The 27,663-nt window shown below is 44.7% G+C and overlaps 2 protein-coding genes across 2 annotated transcripts in view; one reads left to right on the top strand and one right to left on the bottom strand.

The window, feature by feature from the left end:
- PDCD11 (programmed cell death 11) overlaps positions 1 to 27,663 on the top strand; it is a 698,902-nt gene that overhangs the window by 226,007 nt on the left and 445,232 nt on the right. The window lies entirely within an intron of this gene.
- SLC18A2 (solute carrier family 18 member A2) overlaps positions 1 to 27,663 on the bottom strand; it is a 190,788-nt gene that overhangs the window by 131,278 nt on the left and 31,847 nt on the right. The window lies entirely within an intron of this gene.

The raw sequence follows: 27,663 nt of genomic DNA, 5'->3' as shown, positions 1-27,663 counted from the left end.
TTGCCGCCTTCTCGAGCTTGTGCTATGCCCTCCCTTCTCCACCAATGACATTGCTTGCCGCCTTCTCGAGCTTGTGCTATGCCCTCCCTTCTCCACCAATCACATTGCTTGCCGCCTTCTCGAGCTTGTGCTATGCCCTCCCTTCTCCACCAATGACATTGCTTGCCGCCTTCTCGAGCTTGTGCTATGCCCTCCCTTCTCCACCAATGACATTGCTTGCCGCCTTCTCGAGCTTGTGATATGCCCTCCCTTCTCCACCAATCACATTGCTTGCCGCCTTCTCGAGCTTGTGCTATGCCCTCCCTTCTCCACCAATCACATTGCTTGCCGCCTTCTCGAGCTTGTGCTATGCCCTCCCTTCTCCACCAATCACATTGCTTGCCGCCTTCTCGAGCTTGTGCTATGCCCTCCCTTCTCCACCAATCACATTGCTTGCCGCCTTCTCGAGCTTGTGCTATGCCCTCCCTTCTCCACCAATCACATTGCTTGCCGCCTTCTCGAGCTTGTGCTATGACCTCCCTTCTCCACCAATCACATTGCTTGCCGCCTTCTCGAGCTTGTGCTATGCCCTCCCTTCTCCACCAATCACATTGCTTGCCGCCTTCTCGTGCTCGTGCAGCAACTTCTCTGTTTATACAAGCGTTACGCCCAGGTCCCCCGTCGGTGAAGTTATGCGAGTTGACAAAGTGGAAGACGCAAGGCGGCCATCTTGGATTTTGACGGAGCGACCCAATTTTCAACAGCGTTCTCCCTTATGCCTCGATACACCCACACACCAGATTAGAAGTTAGTAGTTCGTTTATTTTTCAAGATATTTCGATCAAGATTCAGACATATAAATGGTGGCGGCCATCTTGGATTTTGACGTGGGTTGCACCCGCACACCAAATTAGAATTCGGTCCTTCGTTTATGCACGCACGCACGCATGCACGCACGGACGGACGGACGCACGGACCATAGTCCCCCTTTCGCTGTGCGGTGCGACGGGGGACAATAAACCACATTTGGTGGCATAATGGTTCGAGACGGTCTGCTCTGGGTCTGGGGGATGGTAGTTCAAATCCAGGCCAAGTTATACCAACGACTTTAGAAACGGTCGTGCTCCTTCGTTGACTTTGAACAGCATTTAGAAGAATAGAACACGGACAAACGACCGTAGGTTGGCAACCATTGTGAGGGATTGATGGGTTTACAGGCCAAACTCCTGCGTTTTAAGTTCCTTGTATAGTAAGGTAACTTGTATTATCAACTGCCTGGGATACCCTCCACAAATAATTACTGTCAATGACACCTTTTGTTGCAAAACTGCACCAGACATCACCACAATATTCATAACTCCTTACCTTACACATAACACCTTTTAGCCCCTTACCTAGAATGGTTTTATGCCTTGTTTGGAGTGATTCCATTCATAAAAACAAAAAACTCGTCAAAACCTGTGGCTTTACCAAGGAAACTTCAATTGAGAATTCTGTTTATGTGCAAGATTTCTGTTGCCAGTGTTGAGATCTCTATTTATTGTGCGCGACTCACATCGAGCTGGACGTCTCAGAAGGAAGAAGAGCTGCGCAAGACTATGACGATCACAGGTGAGGGAGTATGAACACGGACGGGTGGTTCACCAAAAATGTGCATACGTAATTAACAGCTTTCGTACAAGTTCGACATGAGTATTGTCATCACCCTCCACCAAAAAGCGAGACTTAAAAATAAACAGTTCCCATCACCAAATGTCTTGTTGAGTAAAAATCTCCGATTGTTCGCAGGACCAGTGATAGCACGAGGTCGCCAAAGTTGAGCCTGCGGAGCTTCCACACAACAGGCATGGAGGTTTAGAGGTGGGGGAGAAAATTTGTCGAAGGAAAATGGTCACTCTCGGAAAAAACCCAGGCAGTGTATAAGCATGAACCTCGCTTAAGGGCTGAAGGACAAAAGGCTGAGGCCTATATGTGCTAGGGCCTTCTCAAGGGCCGTGTAACCCACCACAGAGCACCTTCACAAAGTATTCACACCCCTTGAGTTTTTCACATTTTGTTATTGCAGCCTGAATTTAAAATGGATTAAATTGAGATTTTTTTCTCAATGATGTACACATAATACCCCATAATACCCCATAATACCCCATAATACCCCATAATACCCCATAATGGCAAAGTGGAATTTATTTTTAGAATTTTTTTTACAAAATAATTAAAAGTGAAATGCAGAAATATTTAATTGACATCATTATTCAGCCTGCTGAGTCAATACTTCGCATGTGCACCTTTGTTGGCGATTACAGCTTCGAGTCTTCTTGGGTTTGTCTGTATTAACTTTGCACATCTAGATTTGGGGCGTTTCTCCCATTCTTTGTTGCAGATTTGCTCAAGCTCTGTCAAGTTGGATGGAGAGCGTCGGTGAACAGTAATCTTCAGGTCTTTCCACAGATTCTCAATGAGATCAAGTCTCAAATATGGGACCATTTTCAACTTTGTGCTACCAGTGGTTTGGGAAGAGATGCACTAATGTCACACACAGACACACTGCCATACACTGGATCTTATTATATAGAATATAAAACACTGTGTGTGTGTGTATGTGTGTGTGTGTGTGTGTGTGTGTGTGTGTGTGTGTGTGTGTGTGTGTGTGTGTGTGTGTGTGTGTGTGTGTGTGTGTGTGTGTGTGTGTGTGTGACTGTCCCCCTTCATAAGGCTAGGTTTTAAAGGCTTTGAGTAGTGCTTTAGGAGGGATGGGGGAGTTTAAGGGGCAATCTGTGAACACAACTGTGTGTCAACCGGTTAAAATACCTAAAAAGACAGGATTCTGAGGACCCATAAGACCCCAAGGACCCAGAAGACCCCGAAGACAAAATAGACCCCAAACACCCAAAATGCCCTGTAGACTGTTAAAGACACAAAATACCATGATTACCCAGAAGACCCCAAGGACCCTGAAGACCCAAAATACCCCGAAGACCCAAAATACCCCGAGGATCCAAAAGACCCAAACAACCCCAATGACCTAAATGACAGGGGCCCAAAATATCCCAAGGACTCAGAAGACCCCCAAGGACTCTGAAGATCCAAAATACCCCAAAGACCCCAAACACCCAAAATACCCTGAAGACCCAAAAGACCCAAAACACCATGAAGACTGTTAAAGACTATGAAGACCCAAAATACCCTGAGGACCCAAAAGACCAAAAAGACTGAAAAGACCCTGAAGACCCAATGAACCCCAAGACCTAAAAGATCCCAAAGACCCAAAGGACCCCAAACACCCAAAATACCTGGAAGACCCAAAAGACCCTGAAGCCCCAAAAGACCCTGAGGATCCAAAAGACCCAAACAATCCCGAGGACCCAAATGACCCAGGTGACCCAAAATACCCCAAGGACCCAAAAGACCCCAAGGACTCTGAAGACCCAAAATACCCCAAAGACACAAAAGACCCTGAAGACCCAATGGGCCCCAAACACTGAAAATACCCCAAGACACTGAAGACTGTTAAAAACTGTTAAAGACCCAAAGTCCTCCAAAGACCCAAAAACCCCAAAAGGCCCCAAGATCCTTAAAGACCCAAAAGACCATGCAGACCCTAAAGACTCCAAAGACCCTGAAAACCCATAAACACCCCAAAGGCCCAAAATACCCCAAAGACCCTTAAATACCCCAAAGACCCAAAAAACCCTGAAGAGTGTTAAAGACCCAAAATACCCCAAAGACCCAAAATACCCACAAAATGCTTAAAATGCCCTGAAGACCCTAATTCCCCAAAATACCCCAAAGACCCTTAAAGACCCTGAAGACCCTAAGGACCCAAATGACCCAGAGCACTTAAGAGACTGACAAGTCCCTGAAAACCCAAAATAACCCGGAATCTCGAGATCTCGCGAGATCTTGCCGGCGAGGTCACGTTTTTTCGAAGCTCTCCACGCTCTCCACGCTATCGAAGTTAATTGTTCACATTTGTATTTTTGTCGAAACTGTATTTATCTTATCGTGTGTGTACCTACAGTGTGTCCCTAGGAAGATTCTCGGTGTTAATCTTTCATACCTGTATAAAAAATCGTCGGTTATTTCGTGCCACGTTTTTTTGCGGCCAAGTACTTTGTTTCCTACCTTGAGGCTTTGTTTTTCTCTCAGCGGTCGATTGTGGTCCATTTACTTTCGTTCTCTCTGTTTTCCCAGTCTTTTCACGCCATTCTTCCTTGATTAAAATCTCAACTCAAAAAAAGATATATATATATATAACATTTCCTTCTTTGTTCTTATTCATTGTTCTTATTCATTTATTCGTTGTTCTTATTTGTTTGTTCGTTCTTTGACCACGTGTTTCACGCCCATTTCCCCAGATAGTTTTCACTGTTTAATTTTAGTTTAAACTTTCCCCTAAAGTGCTGTATTCTGTCATGTATTATAACACTTTTTCTTCTTCTTCTTTAAAAGGTTGCTTTCGACTTGCTCACCAAATCTATTCGTTTCAAAAAAAAATTCCATCTCTTACAGTTCCTCCTTCCGACATTCCATAAACTCATCTGCATTCCACCCCTCCTCCAGCGTTCTCAAACGTATCTCTGACTCGAAGGTCACAAGAAACTCATTTTGCAATAAATGTTCGTTTCCCATTAATCGTCCAACACTTTCTAAAATCCAAAGTCACCCCTCCCCTCTGAATCTTCCCCATCACCCATCCCCTCCTAGACTCCCCTCGCCTCTCCCCTCCTAAACTCCCCCCTCACCCCTCCCCTCCAAATCTCCCCCATCTTCCATCCCTTTCAAATCTCCCCCCCTTGCCCCTTCCCTCCTAAACTCCCCCTCACCCCTCCCCTCCCAAACTCCCCCCTTGCCCTTCCCCTCCAAATCTCCCCCCTCACCCCTCCCCTCCAAATCTCACCCATCTTCCATCCCTTTCAAATCCCCCCTTGCCCCTTCCCTCCTAAACTCCTCCTCACCCCACCCCTCCTAAACTCCCCCCTCACCCCTCCCCTCCTAAACTCCCCCCTCGCCCTCCCCTCATAAACGCCCCCCTCCCCTCTTAAACTTCCCCCTCACCACTCCCCTCCTTAACCTCCCCTCACCCCTCCCCTACCAAACTCCCCCTCACCCCTCCCCTTCAAATCTCCCCACCCTCTTTTTTCTCCAATTCCCCCCTCACAGCCCTCCTCCTCAAAGCGTCCTCCCCGCTTCTTCTCCCTTCCAACTCTCACCTCCATCTCCCCCAACCTTCTTCCTAGCTCTGCCCCCTCCTCAAACAACACCTCACTGTGCCTCACCCAATCACCATCAAAGCGTTTGTCTGCCCCATCCTTCCCTTTCTCCGAGCTATTCTGTAATCTGTGACACACTTTCAACAGCTCTCCCTACCTCTTCCTCCTCCATTTACCCTACCTCTCCCCCCCCCCCCCCCTGTTCTGTATCCGATGCTCCCCCTTCCTCTTCATTAACGGTATGGATGGACCTCAAACATCCGGGGCCTTCGCTCAAACTTGACTGATCTCTCCAGACAGGTTGCTTCTGACAAACCAGACTTGATCTGCTTAACAGAAACTTTCCTCCTTCATGATGTCTCTGATTCCTTAATATATCTCCCAGGTTACTCCCTCCTCTGGTATGATAGACCTGAGCCTCGTCCTGGAGGTGGAGTTGCTATCTTTATCAAAAACTCTCCTCCTCACTCTCCCTGCACTGCCCTCTCCCCACCTCACCCCCAGGAGTACCTCTGGCTACAGCTTCCCCTTCGCTCCCACCTTTTGTTCATTTGTGTGTTGTACCATCCACCAAACAGTGATGACTCCATCTACATCTCGCTATCTGATAATATGGACCAACATGTATCTACTCATCCCAACTCTCTCTTCCTCATATGTGGTGATTTCAATTATTGTCACCATGCCAGTTGGCTGGCTGTGGGTACCTCTCTCACCAGCCATGGCTCCTCAGCAAAGGATTTCTGCGACTCATTGGGACCGACACAATCGGTCAATTTCCCGACCCGGATCTCAGTCAACGGAGCATCTTCTCTTCTAGACTTGGTTATGACTAACTTCCCTGCAAATGTCTGCTGCTCTTCTTATGCTCCAATTGGCTCATCTGATCATGTGCTTGTTAAAGTGGACATCTCTCTGACCATTCTCAGAGAGCCTCCTCAGCATCGACGAGTCTGGCATTTCAATCAGGCCAACTGGCACAGTCTTCAAGGAGCCATCAATCATCTGGACTGGTCTCCCATCTCTACCGCCTCTGACATCAACTCATCCTGGGAATTCTTCCAAAGTAAATTGCTCTCTCTCATGCAGAGATTTATACCATCTCGTCTTCAGTTGTCATACCCTTCCTCCCGTCCATGGTACACGGAATCTTGTGGTGAGGCAGTTGCCCAGAAACAACTTGCCTTCGCCTCATGGAAAGCAAATCCAACCGAAGGAAATCTCATTTCCTTTCACGAAGCCCGAAACAAGAGTGTGTCCACCCTCAGGAGAGCCAGGAAACAATATCTCTCCACTCTCAAGACCAAACTCTCAAACCTGTCTCCCTCTTCCAAATCCTGGTGGTGTCTGGTCAAATCTGTTTCTGGTGTTTGTTCCCCCTCCATCCCCTCCCTTACCTCAAATGGCTAAACAGCTGAATCCGCATGTGAAAAAGCTGAATGCCTCAACTCTGTGTTTGCCTCTAAATCTTGTGTCCCAAACCCACCCCTCTCTGTACCCACCGTACACAGTTACTCCTGGACTCTGTGTCCTTTTTTCCTGACAAGGTCGAGAAGTTTCTGTCAATCCTCGACTCTGATTCTGCAACTGGACCAGACGACATCAGCCCACGGGACCTAAAATCCTGCTCTGCCGCTCTTTCACTCCCTCTCTCTGTTCTCTTCACCCTCTCTTTTGCTCAAGGTCATCTGCCATCAGCTTGGAAATCAGCCAACATCACCGCTTTACACAAAAAGGTGCAAAAACAGATCCTTGCAACTGCAGATCAATCAGCCTGCTCCAAATTATCAGCAAAGCCATGGAATCCATCATTGCTTCGGATATCAAATCTTTCCTCTTCTCCAATGGCTTGATCTCTGATCATCAATTTGGTTTAAACCAGGTAACTCTACTCTGGACATGCGGCTTCTGCTGTCTCAACAATGGTTTGAGGTCCTCAATGCCAAACAGGAAATTAGAGCTGTCTCCTTTGACATATCACGTGCCTTCAATACGGTCTGGCACCCCGCTCTGCTCACCAAACTCTCCTCCTATGGTATCCATAGAAATCTGCATGCATAGTTTGCGGACTTCCTCTCTAGTCATAGTCAACGTGTGGCCCTGAATGGGTTTCTCTCATCTCCTCTTCATGTTCAGGCTGGAGTTCCCCCAAGGCAGTGTTCTGGGCCCTGTGCTTTTTCTGGTCTTCATCAATGATCTCTCTGACTCTCTTGAAAATCCCCTCTATCTCTTTGCTGATGACTCCACTCTCTGCTGCTCCATTCCTCATCCCTCAGATCGACCGTCTGCAGCCTCCTCACTCTCTGCAGACCTGGACAAAATCACAGACTGGTCAAACAAGTGGAACATGTCTTTCAATCCTGACAAATCTCACACTCTTACGATGTCTCTCCGAAAAGACCGACTGGACAACCCTCCCATCCACTTTCTGAATAATCCTCTCCAAGAAGTTCTGTCACTAAAGCTTTTGGGTCTCACGATCTGCCATGATCTTTCCTGGGAAAACCACATTTCCAATCTGGCTTCCAAAGCCAGTCGCCGACTGGGCATCCTCCGTCGTGTGAAGTCCTTCCTTGGCACACCTGAGCTCCTCACCACATACAAGGCTTTTATCCACAGCTCAATGGAATACTGCTCTCTCCTCTGGGTCGGTGCTCCTGCCTCACACCGAGCTCGGCTTCACGTTGTTGAAACCAAAGCTTTGAGAATCATTGAAATCTCCCGCGATGAAGCTAACTCCGAGGGCCTTTCACTTACTCACTGCAAGCAGGTTGGTGGGCTTTGTCGTCTACCGATTCCTTTCCGGCCTTGCTCCCCCAGCTCTCTATGGGCTCTGTCCCCCAAATATACCCACAGGTCGCACAAGATATGCCAGCAACCCTCTTATAGTTAAACTGCCAAAATCAAGACTCTCTGCTCCCCTTCACTTCTTCATTCCTCTTTACTCCCACCTCTGGAACAAACTCCCTCACTCTCTTCAATCCCACTCCTCCCTCCAGGTCTTTAAAACAGCTGTTCACCACCATCTCTTATCTTCCCCCATCCAAAACCTTGATCTTTTCTACCCCCGCTAATTTCACCCCAGATCCACTTTGGAATACCAATTTCTTTCCTGGTAGTCCTTGCATTGTCCTTGTGTTTTATACTTCTGCCACCCCCACCCCCTTCCCACGCCTCCTCCCCCCAAGCCCTCTCCCTCCCACAGATCTCCTGATGTCCCTGCTCCCAAATGTAGTGTTTGTGTGCTTCCCCATATCTCCCCATATTGTCTACCGCTCCCCTTGTTGTATGTTTTATGTGTCTGTTTGATTTTTTGTGTGATAAATGTTTGCTCTTTCACGAGCCTCGATCCTGTGTACAAAAAAAAAAAAAAATACACCAAGACCCTTAAAGATCCAGAAGACCACAAAACCAAAAAAGCTCCTGAAGACCGAAAAGACCCAAAGACCCCAAAAGACCCCCAAGCCCCAAAATATCCAAAAGACCCTTAAAGACCAAGAAGACCCCAAAAACCCCAAAAAGATCGAAAAGACACAGAAGACCGAAAAGACCCCGAAGACCCAAAATACCCCATAGACCCTTAAAGATCCGAAAGACCCCAAAGACTCAAACAATCCAAAAGACCTCTTAAAGACACTTGAAGTCCCTCTTAAAGACACCGGAGCCTCTTAAAGATCCTGAGGACCCAATGACCCCAAATTACCCCTAAGACACAAAATACTCTGAAGACCCTTAAATACCCGAAAGATCCAGATTGAGGACCCAAAATACTCGAATGACTCAAAAGACTCAAATGACCCAAAAGACACCAATGAATCAGAAGACACAAAAGACACAAAAGACGCTGAAGACACTGAAGATCGAAAAGACCCCAAGGACCCAAATGACCCAGAGGACACAAAAGACCCAGAGGACACAAAAGACCCCAAGGACTCCGAAGACCCAAAAGAAGAGTAATATTATGCCTCTTACATTGTAATTATAGACGTTGGCTTGTAAACTGAGCCTCAAGGTTGGTGTATAGAAGCGGTTTTTTTTGTAATCACAATCAGTACAAGGCACAGGGAGGTGAAATTTGCTGCACGTGATGTGCAATGTGCGCAGACTAAAACGAGTGTTCATTTACGTCTGTAAGATGTCTAACAAATAAAGATGATATAAATACACCTGACACTCGGCCCAGACTTCAGACTTTGGCATGCTCACGTGTCTGTACCATCAACAACTGCTCCAACCCGTCATTTTTTGACGGACTTCTTATTAGTTTTAGAGATAAAACACCCTCGTGATGTCTGTGCTTGCCCCACTGTTCTCATCCATACTACTCCACCCACACATCCTCACCCCAGTGAATTTAAGTTGATAAATTGTTAGATTTAAATAATATGATGTAGATGTAGCACAGGTTTTTGAAGGTCCAAACGATTTCCTGCTGGGTTCAAGTTGCTTGTGAATATATAGTACAAACTACGATGCTTAAACCCCGGAGAGAGAACTGGAGCAGCAAATGGAGCTGTAGCGTAGGCAGCAAATATCCGCCGAGTTTCACCGTGAACAGCCTGGCTGAGAGTCCAGGTGATTCTGGTTACAGGAAACGTGGGTGTTAAGAGCCTTCTGAGGCTGTCCGTATCTTCTGGTGCCAATGGAGGTACATTATCGGACAGTTCAATTGGATCTGTGATAAAAGGGGCCGAGAGAGTCCGAGTGCATTTGTCAAACAACTGAAGTAGGACATATCACAGAGCTGGTAAACAATGCCAAATAATTACGACACAATGAGGAGCCAGAAGTGTTCGTCTATGAGCAAAAAGATGCAGTTTGTGGACCAGGGAATCAAAGAGAGGGATAAAGCACCCCCTCCCTTCATCAAATGGAGGCACAAAGCACCCCTCTCTTCATCAAATGGAGGCACAAAGCACCCCTCCCTTCATCAAATGGAGACACAAAGCACCCCTCCCTTCATCAAATGGAAGTGCCCCCTCCCTTCATGAAATGGAGGCACAAAGCACCTCCTCCCTTCATCAAATGGAGGCACAAAGCACTCCTCCCTTCATCAAATGGAGGCACAAAGCACCTCCTCCCTTCATCAAATGGAGGCACAAAGCACTCCTCCCTTCATCAAATGGAGACACAAAGCACCCCTCCCTTCATCAAATGGAGGCACAAAGCACCCCTCCCTTCATGAAATGGAGGCACAAAGCACCTCCTCCCTTCATCAAATGGAGGCACAAAGCGCCCCTCCCTTCAACAAATGGAAGCACAAAGCACCCCTCTCTTCATCAAATTGAGGCACAAAGCACCCCTCTCTTCATCAAATGGAGGCACAAAGCACCCCTCTCTTCATCAAATGGAGGCACAAAGCACCCCTCCCTTCATCAAATGGAGACACAAAGCACCCCTCCCTTCATCAAATGGAAGTGCCCCCTCCCTTCATGAAATGGAGGCACAAAGCACCTCCTCCCTTCATCAAATGGAGGCACAAAGCACCCCTCCCTTCATCAAATGGAGGCACAAAGCACCTCCTCCCTTCATCAAATGGAGGCACAAAGCACTCCTCCCTTCATCAAATGGAGACACAAAGCACCCCTCCCTTCATCAAATGGAGGCACAAAGCACCTCCTCCCGTCATCAAATGGAGGCACAAAGCGCCCCTCCCTTCAACAAATGGAAGCACAAAGCACCCCTCTCTTCATCAAATTGAGGCACAAAGTGCCCCCTCCCTTCATCAAATGGAGGCACAAAGCACCCCTCCCTTCATAAAATGGAGGCAAAAGCACCCCTCCCTTCATCAAATGGAGGCACAAAGCACTCCTCCCTTAATCAAATGGAGGCACAAAGCACCCCTCCCTTCATGAAATGGAGGCACAAAGCACCCCCTCCCTTCATCAAATGGAGGCACAAAGCACCCCTCCCTTCATCAAATGGAGGCACAAAGCACATCCTCCCTTCATCAAATGGAGGCACAAAGCGGCCCTCCCATCATCAAATGGAGACACAAAGCACCCCTCTCTTCATCAAATGGAGGCACAAAGCGCCCCCTCCCTTCATCAAATGGAGGAACAAAGCATCCCATCCCTTCATCAAATGTAGGCACAAAGCACCCCATCCCTTCATGAAATGGAGGAACAAAGCACCCCTCCCTTCACCAAATGGAGGCACAAAGCATCCCTCCCTTCATCAAATGGAGGCACAAAGCACCCCCTCCCTTCATCTAATGGAAGCACAAAGCACCCCTCCCTTCATCAAATGGAGGAACAAAGCACCCCTCCCTTCATCAAATGGAGGCACAAAGCACCCCTCCCTTCATCAAATGGAGGCACAAAGCACCCCTCCCTTCATCAAATGAAGGCACAAAGCACCCCTCCCTTCATCAAATGGAGGCACAAAGCACTCCTCCCTTCATCAAATAGAGGCACAAAGCACCCCTCCCTTCATCAAACGGAGGCACAAAGCACACCTCCCTTCATCAAATGGAGGCACAAAGCACCCCTCCCTTTATATATGGGATCGTCTCTCTGTATCAAGGGAAGCACAAACCGCCCCTCCCTTTATATATGGGATCGTTTCTCTGCATCAAGGGAAGCACAAAGCGCCCCTCACTTTATATATGGGATGGTTTCTCTGCATCAAGGGAAGCACAAAGCGCTCCTCCCTTTATATATGGGATCGTCTCTCTGTATCAAGGGAAGCACAAACCGCCCCTCCCTTTATATATGGGATCGTTTCTCTATATTAAGGGAAGCACAAAGCATCCCTCCCTTTATATATGGGATCGTTTCTCTGCATCAAGGGAAGCACAAAGCGCCCCTCACTTTATATATGGGATCGTTTCTCTGTATCAAGGGAAGCACAAAGCATCCCTCCCTTTATATATGGGATCGTTTCTCTGCATCAAGGGAAGCACAAAGCGCCCCTCCCTTTATATATGGGATCGTTTCTCTGTTTCAAGGGAAGCACAAAGCACCCCTCCCTTTATATATGGGATCGTTTCTCTGTATCAAGGGAAGCACAAAGCGCCCCTCCCTTTATATATGGGATCGTTTCTCTGTATCAAGGGAAGCACAAAGCACCCTCCCTTTACATGTGGGATCGTTTTGTCTGTATCAAGGGAAGCACAAAGTGCCCCTCCCTTTATATATGGGATCGTTTCTCTGTATCAAGGGAAGCACAAAGCATCCCTCTCTTTATATATGGGATCGTTTCTCTGCATCAAGGGAAGCACAAAGCGCCCCTCCCTTTATATATGGGATCGTTTCTCTGTATCAAGGGAAGCACAAAGCCCCTCTCCCTTTATATATGGGATCGTTTCTCTGTATCAAGGGAAGCACAAAGCCCCTCTCCCTTTATATATGGGATCGTTTCTCTGTATCAAGGGAAGCACAAAGCGCCCCTCCCTTTATATATGGGATCGTTTCTCTGTATCAAGGGAAGCACAAAGCCCCTCTCCCTTTATATATGGGATCGTTTCTCTGTATCAAGGGAAGCACAAAGCGCCCCTCCCTTTATATATGGGATCGTTTCTCTGTATCAAGGGAAGCACAAAGCATCCCTCCCTTTATATATGGGATCGTTTCTCTGTATCAAGGGAAGCACAAAGCCCCTCTCCCTTTATATATGGGATCGTTTCTCTGTATCAAGGGAAGCACAAAGCGCCCCTCCCTTTATATATGGGATCGTTTCTCTGTATCATGGGAAGCACAAAGCGCCCCTCCCTTTATATATGGGAACGTTTCTCTGTATCAAGGGAAGCACAAAGCGCTCCTCCCTTTATATATGGGATCGTTTCTCTGCATCAAGGGAAGCACAAAGTGCCCCTCCCTTTATATATGGGATGGTTTCCCTGTATCAAGGGAAGCACAAAGCACCCTCCGTTTATATATGGGATGGTTTCTCTGTATCAAGGGAAGCACAAAGCACCCCTCCCTTTATATATGGGATCCTGTGTCCGCAACTTTAACATGGGGACTGAAAACTCGTTTCTCTGCTTCTACTGGATGAAATCGGCTGCAAATTTCAGAAGTAAATACTTTGTACATCGAGGTAATATGTTCCAAATTTCGCCAAACGTCCGTTTACGTTTTCTTGAGTTTTATTAAGAAAACCCTCGAATCCACGTTGGTGTCCGTCCGTCTTTCCGTCCAAAATGTGTTGGCGCTCGTATCTTAAGCGCTATACATTGAAACTAGCTGAAACTTGTAATATACATCGGACAGTAGGTCTAGTTAATGGCTTTCAAAACAAATGAAAAATCTGCGCTCATTATTGGAGTAATTGGGGGGGGGGGGGGTTCAGCCCCCAAAAGTGGTATTTGCTATCTTCTCAGAAACTACAAACACAATGTTGGTGAAACTTGGCCACAAGGTTAATATCTGATGCCTAATGAAGATGTATTGACTGCATCAAAATCTGAGCACATTAAAGGTGTTTATGGGGTAGGGGTGGGTTGACCCCCAAAATAGGTATTTGCTCTCTTCTCCTCGAAACTACACACACGATTTTGATGAAACTTGGCTGCAAGCTTCATATCTGATGCCTAACGAAGGTGTCCTATATATAAATATAGATATATTCACACTTTAGACCTCTTACTATAAACAAATGGCCGACGGCCCGTTCTCGAGGCGTAACGGCACTACGATGATTCTCCTCAGACTCAACCGCAAAACCTGACATGCAGGTTGATCTGTCACAGCGATAACAACTCTGTCGCAGGAATCCCTTTCCTCGGAAACCCAAAATTCACTCGTGACTCTCATTCGCCAACGTTCACTCCAGACCTCAAAGCAACTAGGCTTCTTGTCCGACTCACTCGCTCTGCCTTCTCTTCCTCTTCTTCCTCTTCATCGTCGTCCGGTTCCAGTTTCATTTAAAACATTAACTTTTTACCTTTTGAAAATAGTAATTCCTACTTCCCTTAAACGACAACAATAATAGTACATGGAATCAAAAATGTTTACAGTGGATGAAAACCACAACAATGGAAGTGACGAATCCGTAACACTTCCCACCCTCAAGAAAGAAAGTTTGAACATAGTGAAAACTTTCTTTGCAGGCAAAAACTCTTTTAACAAACAAAAGTAAAACTCACACCCAAATTTATCAACTCACGTGAGCAACAATAATTAATATTCCCCAAAATAAAGCAACAAAACTTCCAAACAACCTACAGAGATTTCCAAAGTTAGTTCACTCTGGACAAAGCATCAGCAACGACATTGTCCCTGCCCTTTACATGCTCAATTTCCAAGTTGAACTCCTGCAAAGCCAAACTCCATCTCATCAACCTCTGGTTTTTATTTTTCTTTTTTTTTGAATGAAGGTCAAGGGGTTGTGATCAGTGAAGACTTTTATAGGAAAGGTAGTAGTTCCCAGGTACACCTCATAATGCTGAAGTGCTAGCAGAAGAGCAAGGGTCTCTTTTTCCACAGTGGCATAATTTGCCTGATGTTTGTTAAACTTTCTGGAGTAGTAGCACACTGGGTGATCCACTCCATCCCCATCTTCCTGTAATAGAACTGCCCCAGCCCCCACATCACTTGCATCAATGGCCAACTTGAAAGGTTCTTGAAAATCCGGGGCTGCTAGGACAGGAGAGCTCATTAATATCGCTTTGACGTGGGCAAAGGCAGCCTGACATTTGTCATCCCAAACAAACTTGGTCTCTTTCCTCAGCAAATTCGTTAAAGGGGCTACCACATCAGAAAAATTCCTGCAGAACTGCCGATACCAACCAGCCATACCCAATAATCTCATAAGCTCCTTCTTCCCTTTTGGAACTTGGAAGCGATCAATGGCTTCTATCTTGGCTGTCACCGGTTGCACCTGACCCCGACCTACTACATGGCCAAGGAACACCACCTGTGCTTTTACAAAGTCACTCTTAGATAAGTTGATGGTCAACCCTGCCTCGGTCAGTTTCTTGAAAAATGCCTGAATTTGTTTAATATGATCTTCCATGGTCATGGTGTGGATGATGACATCATCCAGATAAGCCTCCACCCCCTCAAGGTCTGCAATAAGCTTATTAATCAGCCGTTGAAATGTAGCAGGCCCGTTTTTCAATCCAAAGGGAAGAACCTTGTACTGATACAACCCATTTGGTGTGACTAAAGCCGAGATTTCCTTGGCTCTATCAGGAAGAGGAATCTGCCAATACCCTTTCAGCAAGTCAAATTTAGTTACAAATTTAGCTGGGCCTATTCTATCAATAGTCATCAATCCTTGGGATGGGATACGAGTCTGTCTTGGTCACTGCATTAACCCGTTTTAAATCCGTACAACAGCGAAAACTGCCATCGGGTTTTGGAACCAACACACATGGTGAGCTCCATTCACTGCTGCTTGGTTCGATGATGTCATTCTCCAACATACACTGAACCTCCTTCCGAAGATACTCCATCTTCACAGGGTTCATCCGATAGGGGTGTTGCTTCACCGGAGTGGCTTCCCCCACCTCAATATCATGACATACCAGGTCAGTACGGCCAGGTACATCTGTGAACAAATGTGCAAAATCAAAAATTAGGCTGGATAGTTGTCCTTGTTGTTCCCTCGTCAAATGACCTAATTTCTCATCTAAATTACTCAACACTTCCGTGTTCGTCAATCTGGGACAAGCCTGGTCATCAAAGTTATCAAACTTCACACCGGCCTCAACCTCTGGATTCTCTTGCACCCCGACTCCAGGCACGACAGGTGAGACAGGAACCATTTTCTCCACAGGCTTCCTCTCATAATATTTCTTCAGTCGGTTGACATGACACAGCTGCCGATTTTTCCGTCGGTCGGGAGTTGTCACCACGTAATCTGTTTCATTAACCCTCCTTTCGATTGCATAGGGACCAAAATATCTAGCCTGTAGTGGCTGACCTGGAACAGGAAGCAACACTAACACTCGGTCCTCAGGACTGAAATTTCTTATCTGAGATTTCTTGTCATGTCTCACTTTCATTTTATCCTGTGTCACTGTCAAGTTTCTCCTCGCAACTTCACAAGCCTTTGCCAATCTGTGCCTAACCGTTGACACATACTCCACCACTGTTGACTGTGACTCCTCCTGTCGCCACTGTTCTTTCACCAATTTCAATGGTCCTCGCACTGAGTGTCCAAACACAAGTTCAAAAGGACTGAATCCCAATGACTCCTGAACGGATTCCCTCGTAGCAAACAACAATAAGGGTATTCCTTCATCCCAATCCTTGTCACATTCAAAACAATACGTTCTGATCATATTCTTCAATGTCTGGTGAAACCTTTCCAAGGCCCCTTGGCTCTCAGGATGGTAAGTACTTGATCTTACTTGCTCCACTCCCAACAGGTGTACCACTTGCTGAAAAAGTGTTGGCATGAAATTGGAACCCTGATCAGACTGGATGACCTTAGGTAGGCCAACCAAAGTGAAAAATTTAATCAAGGCCTTCGCAATAACTGCCGCAATAATTTTTCTAAGAGGCACTGCCTCTGGGAACCTTGTGGAAGCGCACATGATGGTCAGCAAATACTGATGTCCAGCCTTAGTTTTAGGTTAAGGGCCTACACAGTCAATAATGACTCGGCTGAATGGCTCTTCAAAAGCTGGAATGGGTTTTAAAGCTGCCGATGGGACTTTCTGATTAGGTTTTCCCACCAGCTGGCAAGAATAGCAAGATTTACAGAAATCGGCTACATCACGTCGCAATCCTGGCCAGAAAAAAATGGACCAATATTCTGCCACAGGTCTTGTTCACTCCAAGGTGCCCAGCCAAAGGTGTCTCATGCGCCAAACTCAATATCTCCTTCCGGTACGGCGATGGCACCACAATTTGGAAATGAACATTCCACTCATCGTTTGCTGGCTCCTCCGGTGGTCTCCATTTTCTCATGAGTATTTCCCCTTTCATGAAGTAACCAAAAGGTATCTTCATAGCCTCTTCCTCTGTAACGGCTTTACCAATTAAACTCCGGATTTCCGAATCTCCGTGTTGTTCTTCAACAAGTCTCTTTCGGACCAGCACCGTTTGCTCAACCTCGCTCCCAGATGTCTCCGACGGACACTCCATTTCCTCTTTGGTTCCAGATGCCACCTTTTCCTTACCTCTTTCAGAATTTTCCTCTAATACCTCAAAGGAACCCAAATCCGCATCGCCTTCCTTCTCCTTCTATTCAGAGCGCTTCCTACCCATAGCACGAGTCACTGCACAAGATGGAAAGATACCCGGAATCTCCTGCTCTAGCTGTGCGGTGTTATTTTCAATACTGGGCTTTTCAACCAACATTGGGTTACCAGAAACTCGACCACCGGCCAAATCATTCCCGATAATAAAAGAGATTCCCTCTACAGGAAGAGTGGCTTGTAAACCTACGGTGACCGGTCCTGACACCAAATCAGACTTCAAATGGATGACATGAAGTGGAGCTTTAATATAGCCACCAACCCCCTGTAAAAGAACACTAACACCAGTTGCCGTCTTCTCTGACAATGGCAAAATGCCCTCAAGCATCAAAGATTGATGTGCTCCTGTGTCCCTCAATACCCTAACAGGTCTCTGGTTAGTCAAGTCTCCATCCAGTGACACAAACCCCTCTGAAATAAAAGGTTTATAACCTTCTTGAACAAGGTCGTTCTGTGATGCCGTAACTTTGGAATGGGAACCTTCACAAGGCACTGTCCTCCAAGGACGATTTCTCGCATTTGCCAATGCATTCGGAGTTGTACTAGTCTGACTCCGCTCCTGATTTTTCCTTTTCAGGGCGTAACATTGGGACATCAAATGCCCAGGTTTCTTGCAAAAAGCGCAAGTAGGCCCAGAGGAAAAACTCGTGATCTGCCTCAGGCCCCCCAGAAGATAAGTCTGTCTTGGAACAGTAGTCTTCTGATCCCTAAAAGTTGCGGTATCAGATTTGTCCCCATAGTCCGCCTCCACGAATATTTGTTCTCCACATCTGATTTACCATAACTCCCCTGGCTAACTCTAGTCGGGAAGTTAGGTTTGTGGAACCCCATCCTGTGTGTCAAGGCACAGTCATCTGCCACGGTGGCTGCCTCATACAACTCTGGTACTTTATTTTCATCCAGATGTACTTTAATGTCCGCGTGGACACACTGTTTGAATTCCTCCACCAAGATAAATTGTCGCAACATGTTGAAGTCTTTCCCAATCCCCTTCGAGTCACACCACCTATCAAACATGGTTTCCTTCATTCTGGCAAACTCCACATGGGTCTCACTCTCCCTCTTCCTGGCATTCCTGAATTTTTGCCGGTAAGCTTCAGGGACCAATTCATAGGCTTTGAGAATGGCTTTCTTCACTTCCTCATAATCTATACATTTGTCAATCGGTAAAGCCGAAAATATATCTTGAGCATTACCCACCAGAACACTTTGCACTAACATAGTCCAGGACCCCACAGGCCATTTTAGCATTTGAGCCACTTTCTCAAAGTGTAAAAAAAACTTGGCTACCTCCTTTTCATTGAAGGGTGGAACCATCCTCACATGCCTACCAACATCCCAAGTGTTCTGAGTAGTTGTCGAACTAGCCGGCATGGATACTACTTCTCTCCGTTCTCCCATTAATTCCAACTCCTTGAGTTTAAGTTCCTTCTGATACTCCATGTCACGTTCCTTTAACTCCCTTTCGGCTCTCCTTTCCTCTGCTCTTTCCTCTGCTCTCCTTTCTTCTTCAGCTCTCCTTTCCTCTGCTCTTTCCTCTGCTCTTCTTTCCTCGAGTTCTTTTTCAGCTCTCCTTTCCTCTGCTTTTCTCTCCTCGAGTTCTTTTTCAGCTCTCCTTTCCTCTGCTTTTAACCTTTCCTGGCTCTGCAGTTGCATCTCCATTTTCCGGCGCTCCACATTTTCTTTTTCCTCGGGTAACCAATCCAAGGCTACCTCTTTCCATGTTCCTTGTCCCACCAGAGATTTTACCACCAATGTCTGCATCTCTGCTTTCTTCATATTAACTCGGACCTCCAAGTTGAAATGTTTGGCCAATATCAAGAGTTCCGATCTTTTTAACACTTGGAACTGTGCCTCATTAGGGGATGCCGCAAACATTTCTGCATCAAACACCATGGTGACTATTAGTTAGCACCTGTTAACGTTCACACAAAAATTTCAAATTTTTTTTTTTTTGAAAAATTTGGGAATGTTAGAAAAATTCCAAATTTGGGAATTTTGGGAATGTTAGGGAATTCTATCCCTGACGACATTTGGGAATTTTGTCAGCAAAGACGAGCCCCCAATTTCTCTTAGCAAAGATGAGCCCCCAATTTCTCTTAGCAAAGATGAGCCCCCAATTTCAATTTGGGCCAATCCCGGACGAGCCCCCAATTTCTGTTACGTGCTCCTCCCCAAACCCCTGGTCACGGTGTACCTCCGAGCCCCGAGAGGAGTCACGGCAGAAAGATGTGTTGATCTGTGTCAAAGATCAATGGTGAAACCACACCAATTGTTACCAACAAACAAATATTGTATTAAGGTCACACCAGAATAACAACACAAAAACAATAGTAATCAATTGTACAACCAATATATATTTCCTATGATGGTACCATCAGTTTCGTAGAATAAAACTCACTGTGCTCCAAGTGAGCGAAAAGAAGAACATTCCCAATGTCTCTATTCCCGCATCAAGCCAAAGTCGTATTCCAGCATCAAGCCAAAGTCGTATTCCGGCATCAAGCCAAAGTCAATCCACTCCAGTGATCGTCCGTACGATGTCGTATCGAGACCAGAATCCCGTTGGGTTGACAGTTACACTGCCAAAGATGGGCAAAGGTGTCCTCGAGAAGCGACGGGGAAATCACACCTTTAGGTATGGACGTTTGACGGCTCTCAATCGGCGAACCGCAGATTTCCCACTCCAAAAGCCACGTTACGCATACACACACACCAGATTAACGTCTGAATGCGGTGAAAATGGTTGAAGCGGTGAAAAACCTTGAGCAAAGCGCAAAGCACGCGAGTCAAAATGGCCGACGGCCCGTTCTCGAGGCGTAACGGCACTACGACGATTCTCCTCGGACTCAACCGCAAAACCTGACACGCAGGTTGATCTGTCACAGTGATAACAACGTTGTCGTAGGAATCCCTTTCCTGGGAAACCCAAAGTTCACTCGTGACTCTCGTTCGCCAACGTTCGCTCCAGACCTCAAAGCAGCTAGGCTTCTTGTCTGACTCCCTCGCTCTGCCTTCTCGTCCTCTTCTTCCTCTTCGTCATCGTCCGGTTCCGGTTTCATTTAAAACATTAACTTTTTACCTTTTGAAAATAGTAATTCCTACTTCCCTTAAACGACAACAATAATAGTACATGGAATCAAAAATGTTTACAGTGGATGAAAACCACAACAACAGAAGTGACGAACCCGTAACACAATGAACAAATTCATTTTGCTCGTATTTAAAATGTATCTTGTGAAAAATGCCAGGAGCATAGAAAAGGCCCCTTTATATGTGGTACATGCCATGTGGCAAAGTAGAGAAAAGAAGGGACATTCAAAAAAATCTCGTGTGCATGCTGGACTACCCTTGTGTTCTTAGGAGGAACCAGGTAATGCTTGAGAAAAGTTCATATGAAGGGGCGTCCTACATATATAGGTTAAAACCCCTACATATATAGGTTAAAACCCCTACATATATAGGTTAAAACCCTACATCTATAGGTTAAAACCCCTACATCTATAGGTTAAAACCCCTACATATATAGGTTAAAACCCCTACATATATAGGTTAAAACCCATCAATACGTAAAGTTTTCTATGTACAGTACCTTAAAAACGAAAACACACAAGATAATGTGCATGTGTGTGAAATCTAATTTGTTTAAAAGAATGAATAAAGCTTGTATGTACTATGTACCAACCAATTGCAGACATGTTGGGTGTGATGTATTCTTCGGGACAAGCGTTGGACAAGCGAAGCGATGTGTGTACACATTGAATGAATGAATAAATTTACAGGCATCAATTGGATTAGATGAAAGAATTGTACACATGTGCAGTGCGGCCTCTTTTACCAGGCCCTTTTGGTCCATAATTGCATATTACATAAACTTGCAGGTGTTGACATTGCAGACATATTGGATAAACTTGATATATTAGAGATGATGGATGAATTCTATATTTACACCTACTTCTGCAATGGAATAGAAAATATTATTATGTTTGGCATTTTAATTTTTTACAGAAAAATGAAGGACCGTGATGTGGTCCCATTGAAACAAAGAGACTGTAACTGCATTGAAAATACATTTACTTCATGTGTCTGTATGAATCAAATTGGCACCCCTTTATTTAATAAATAAATAAAACCCAATTGGCAATTCTGAAGAACTGTTTTGCTTCAGTGTGCACACGGCCACGCAACTCTGAGACAGGTCAGCTCCGGGGGCCGCACCGCACAGTGCTCTGAATCGGAAAGAGCCCTTGTTTTTACCAATTGAGAAGCTCTTGTTTGCCACATGTCGTTTAAAACTTTAAAACTGCTCTCCTTTCCCATTCTGTATTGTCCATTGTTTAAAGCCGTGGTTCTTAACCTGGGTTCGACCAAACCCCAGGGGTTCAGTGAGCCAGTCTCAGGGGTTCGGCGGAGGTCCTCCGAAACGCATTGCACATTTTTTTTTTTTTTTGTTTGGATCAATTTTGAATCCATGTGTAATTACGCTTATTATTAATATTATTATTATTTTGCTATGTATGTTACGAACGAATGGAAATGTTATTTGTAATTGTATTCCCATCCCATTCATGGTTTCTCTGGTCTGTGTTTAAGATAAGTTGTTTCACACTGACTGCAGCAAGTTGAATCAATGAGCAACTTGCTAATTATTCTGTTGATGGTGCTGACTTGCTTACTTACTTACTGGATATTGAACTTTGCAGGTGTTCGGAAATTCCAGTGAATAGCCTCGATTAGCTTGCCGTGTGCGTGCGTCATTGGTCGCGCCTTATTTTGGAGTTACTGATTAATTAAAAAGTAAGTTGGAAATGTTTGTGGATATGCAGGGCGGGTTCAGAGTTATATTAAAGTCAAAAGTCGATGTTGATTATAAAATATGATTGAATTACTCAGAAAATTAGGTGGAGGTGATATAACTCCTTTGGTCACAATTCAAAACTAACAATTCGCAGTTTTCTATGTAATATTATAATGGGATTTGAGGTAACATAGAGTTGAGTAGATAATAAATCCCGTCATCGTAACTATAAGTTATGTTTTCTTCGTTAAAATTTCTCAGTTTTCAGAGGGGTACTGATTATATTTAAGCATGCTCCTTTTAAAATTTTTGTCATATAATTATTTGCCCGAACACAATTAAGATCAGTTTGTTACTTTTTTTTTTTTTTTGCAGTATGTCGAGCAAAAAAAGGAAGTGGTCGGAGGATTACGTGCGGTACGGGTTCACGTGTTTGACGGAATGGGACGGAGGACAGCGTCCTCAATGCATGCTTTGCAATGTCAAGTTGAGCAACTCCAGCCTAGCACCAGCAAAACTACAGGAACACTTCAAAAAAACTGCACGGCAAGGGGCAGTACAAAGACGCAACGCTGGATGAATTCAAATTGAAGAGAGTCTGATTCGACGCAAGTGCTACCTTGCCCACTCTCGGCTTCGTTCCAATTGACAAACCGATCCTCACCGGGTCGTATGAAGTTGCGTACCTGATCGCAATGCAGGGCAAACCGCACACCGTTGGCAAGACACTCATCAAACCGGCCGCATTGAAGATGGCCAACATCATGCAGGGAAAAGCTGCTGAAAACAAGTTGTCTCTCGTTCCACTCTCAAATGACACCATCAGATGCAGAATCGACGACATGAGCGACGACATCCTCGCCCAGGTAGTTGCAGATTTAGTCGCGAGCCCGACAAAAAACAGCCTTAAACTCGACGAGACCACCGGCATTTCGAATTTGAGCCAGCTCATCTTATTTGTGCGTTATGTCAAAGGAGACGAGATCAAGGAAGACTTTCTGTTCTGCAAGCCTCTCACAACAACGACAAAGGCAGCTGACGTGAAGAAGCTTGTGGACGACTTCTTCAGAAGCAACGGCCTTCGTGGAACATGGTGTCTGCAGTTTGCTCGGACGGAGCTCCAGCCATGCTGGGATGCAACTCCGGTTTTGGAGCACTGGTGAAGGCCGATGCACAACACATCATCGTCACGCACTGCACCCTGCACAGACGCGCGCTGGCATCAAAAACCCTGCCTCCAAAACTGGCCAATGTTCTGAAAATCGTCGTTGAAACTGTGAATTACGTGGGAAGCCGTGCTCTGAATCATCACATCTTCAAAGAGCTGTGCAATGAAATTGGCTCTGAATTCGAAGTCCTTCTCGACCACTCTAACGTTCAATGGTTATCACGAGGGAAGGTAGTGAGCCATGTTTTTGCCTTGCGTGTAGAATTAGCCCTGTTTTTGCGAGAACACCAGCATTGCCATGCAACGCACTTCCAAGAGTCAGAGTTCATCCTCGCCTTGGCGTACTTGGCTGACATCTTCGACGCACTCAAGCATCTCAATTGCCAGTTGCAGGGTGGTGGAGTGAATGCCATCGAATCTGAAGAAAGGCTGAGCGCTTTCCGAAAGAAGTTACCATTGTGGAGGTGGCGAACAGAGAACTACAACTTCACGAACTTTTCGCTACTGGATGAGTGCGTGAGCGGGATCTAAGATGAGTCTGAAGTTGGAGGTACTGCTGTACCGGGGGAGCTGAAGCAAGCGATTGCCACGCACTTGGATGAGCTGGGAAAGTCATTTGACGGCTACTTCCCTGACCAAGAGCAATACCCAGCATGGGTGCGGCAGCCGTTTACTTTCGACGTTGCAACGGCAGATGTCAACGACCTCGACGACCTCATCGAACTTCAGCAGAGCCAGACTCAACAACAACTCTTCGGCACAACAACGCTCTCAACGTTTTGGTGCCGCCAAATGGAAGGGTATCCTCACATCGCTAAAATTGCCCTTGAGATCCTCATGCCGTTCGTTACAACATATCTCTGTGGGCATGCGTTTTCAAAACTGGTGGACATTAAAACAAAGAAAAGGAGCAGGCTTGCATGCGAAAATGATTTGAGGGTGGCCCTTGCCAAAACAAAACCACGCATTTCCCAGATCGCCTCCCAAAAAGAAGAAAAGAAAACGCATTAAGATGCAATCCTTCTTAATTTTTTGGTCAAATTTGAAGGGTTCCGCGAGTGTTCGGTGGGTTTCGTTAGGGTTCGGCGCCTTTAAAAAGGTTAAGAACCACTGGTTTAAAGGTTTAAAACTTCTCTCCTTTCCCATTCTGGATTGTCCATTGTTTAAAGGTTTTAAACTTCTCTCCTTTCCCATTCTGTATTGTCCAATGTTTAAAGGTTTTAAACTTCTCTCCTTTCCCATTCTGTATTGTCCATTGTTTAAAGGTTTTAAACTTCTCTCCATTCGCATTCTGTATTGTCCATTGTTTAAAGGTTTAAAACTTCTCTCCTTCCCCACTCTGTATTGTCCATTGTTTCAAGGTTTTAAACTTCTCTCCTTTCCCACTCTGTATTGTCCATTGTTTAAAGATTTAAAGCTCCTCTCCTTCCCCACTCTGTATTGTCCATTGTTTAAAGGTTTTAAACTTCTCTCCTTTCCCAATCTGTATTGTCCATTGCTTAAAGGTTTTAAACTTCTCTCCTTTCCCATTCTGTATTGTCCATTGTTTAAAGGTTTAAAGTTTCTCTCCTTTCCCATTCTGTATTGTCCATTGTTTAAAAGTTTTAAACTTCTCTCCTTCCCCACTCTGTATTGTCCATTGTTTAAAGGTTTTAAACTTCTCTCCTTTCCCACTCTGTATTGTCCATTGTTTAAAGGTTTTAAACTTCTCTTCTTTCCCATTCTGTATTGTCCATTGTTTAAAGGTTTTAAACTTCTCTCCTTTCCCATTCTGTATTGTCCATTGTTTAAAGGTTTTAAACTTCTCTCCTTCCCCACTCTGTATTGTCCATTGTTTAAAGGTTTTAAACTTCTCTCCTTCCCCACTCTGTATTGTCCATTGTTTCAAGGTTTTAAACTTCGCTCCTTTCCCACTCTGTATTGTCCATTGTTTAAAGATTTAAAGCTCCTCTCCTTCCCCACTCTGTATTGTCCATTGTTTAAAGGTTTTAAACTTCTCTCCTTTCCTATTCTGTATTGTCCATTGTTTAAAGGTTTTAAACTTCTCTCCTTTCCCACTCTGTATTGTCCATTGCTTAAAGGTTTTAAACTTCTCTCCTTTCCCATTCTGTATTGTCCATTGTTTAAAGGTTTTAAACTTCTCTCCTTCCCCACTCTGTATTGTCCATTGTTTCAAGGTTTTAAACTTCTCTCCTTTCCCACTCTGTATTGTCCATTGTTTAAAGATTTAAAGCTCCTCTCCTTCCCCACTCTGTATTGTCCATTGTTTAAAGGTTTTAAACTTCTCTCCTTTCCTATTCTGTATTGTCCATTGTTTAAAGGTTTTAAACTTCTCTCCTTTCCCACTCTGTATTGTCCATTGCTTAAAGGTTTTAAACTTCTCTCCTTTCCCATTCTGTATTGGCCATTGTTTAAAGGTTTTAAACTTCTCTCCTTTCCCATTCTGTATTGTCCATTGTTTAAAGGTTTTAAACTTCTCTCCTTCCCCACTCTGTATTGTCCATTGTTTAAAGGTTTTAAACTTCTCTCCTTTCCCATTCTGTATTGTCCATTGTTTAAAGGTTTTAAACTTCTCTCCTTCCCCACTCTGTATTGTCCATTGTTTAAAGGTTTTAAACTTCTCTCCTTTCCCATTCTGTATTGTCCATTGTTTCAAGGTTTTAAACTTCGCTCCTTCCCCACTCTGTATTGTCCATTGTTTAAAGGTTTTAAACTTCTCTCCTTTCCCATTCTGTATTGTCCATTGTTTAAAGGTTTTAAACTTCTCTCCTTTCCCACTCTGTATTGTCCATTGTTTAAAGGTTTAAAACTTCTCTCTTTTCCCTGTATTGTCCATTGTTCAGGTTAAATTTAAAGTTTTCCTCCGTTGTTGAAATTCCCTGTCGATATTAATTGTTTCCATCCTTGCTAATGTTTAAGATCATTTTCATTTGCTGGATTTTATCATTTGAGGAATTATTTGTATGTACTTATTTTATTGCTTGAAGATTAATTTATTGTTAATTTGATATTTTAAAGAAATTTCACCTTTACATAACCTGTCCTTCTATTGTTTCTTCGCCTATTTAATTCCTGCGTGAATTGTTGATTCGATCACATTCACATGATTAGTCATTTGGCTCTATTTCACTTCATAATTGTAATTGCAATTGCTGCTCCATTACTCATGCGACGTCTGTTTTTTAGACGAGCTTTGTTACATGCGATCCTACTTGTGATGCACTTATGAGATCACATTTTCATTGCACACTGGAAGATGAACAACGTCTCAGTTTAGAGTTAATACAATATAATATTAATACCAAGGGCTGTGCATGGCATGACATACACAGGAAAAGAGAATGTGTTGAGAGTGGGTAAGCAGGAATGTGGCTGACTGTCAACCGCAAAACACACACACACACACACACACACACACACTTGAAAAGTTTTTCTTGAATCTTGTTTTGAAAATATATTTGAAAAGCCTATTAAACCCTATGTGTATTTTTTTTACTAAAATTTAAATGTACTTTTAAAATCAAGAATGACTAAATTAGAGTAGATCCAACGTGTGTATTGTAAGGGTGATGATAACGAGCTAGTTAGAGGGGACAGGGTGAAGTGAGGCCGACAGGTGTGTCTCACGGTAGTGCCGCCGGTAAAGAACCTCTTTAACCCCGTGGAGAGAATGACGTGTGAAGTAACGGAAGAGTGATGGAGCAAAGCCCATGTGAATGAGGTCTGAATGAAGGTGGGAATGAATGAACTCTCGAGGGCCGATTTCCTGCATTCAGCACTTAGCAAGGGATATGTTTTTTAAAAAGCCAGTGTTTGTGTGAATCGATTGATTGTTTGAAAGATGGAAACTTGATTATAAAGTATCATGTTCATATGAACGGTTGCTTGGAAACCAGGTGTTCATAAACCTGGGACTCCCTGTACAATATTCTTATTCCAACTTTGAGGTTATCAAAAACTAGAACAATGCGACTGTGTCGCCAATATGCCTCCGCATAGTCCCACAATGGGTAGATGCCATCACTCTGCATATGTATGGGTAGGGCGTCATGTTTGTGAAGTTTTGTGTTGATCGGATAAGGTTCATTTTTCTATCCAAGATGGCTGCCAAACCATGTGACCTATGATGTCATAAATTTAATATATCAATACAAATGGGTCATAGATCATGCGCATGCAATTTCAGATTTTTAGGATAAGGAATTCGATTAAAACATTTTTGGCTGATATACCACTTCACCTACGATGTCATCATTATCATGCTTTTGTTCCCTATTGTGAGTATTTGACAATGTGCCTAGTTTCAAATTTTTCCATTCAGCGGTTTCTGAGAAATAATTACCTCCGCCACCAAAGG

This window comes from Myxine glutinosa, chromosome 3 (assembly GCF_964187855.1).
Source record: "Myxine glutinosa chromosome 3, kmMyxGlut1.1, whole genome shotgun sequence".
Lineage (NCBI taxonomy): Eukaryota > Metazoa > Chordata > Myxini > Myxiniformes > Myxinidae > Myxine > Myxine glutinosa.
Note: the sequence above shows the minus strand (reverse complement) of the source record. Positions and strands in the feature narration are given on the sequence as shown.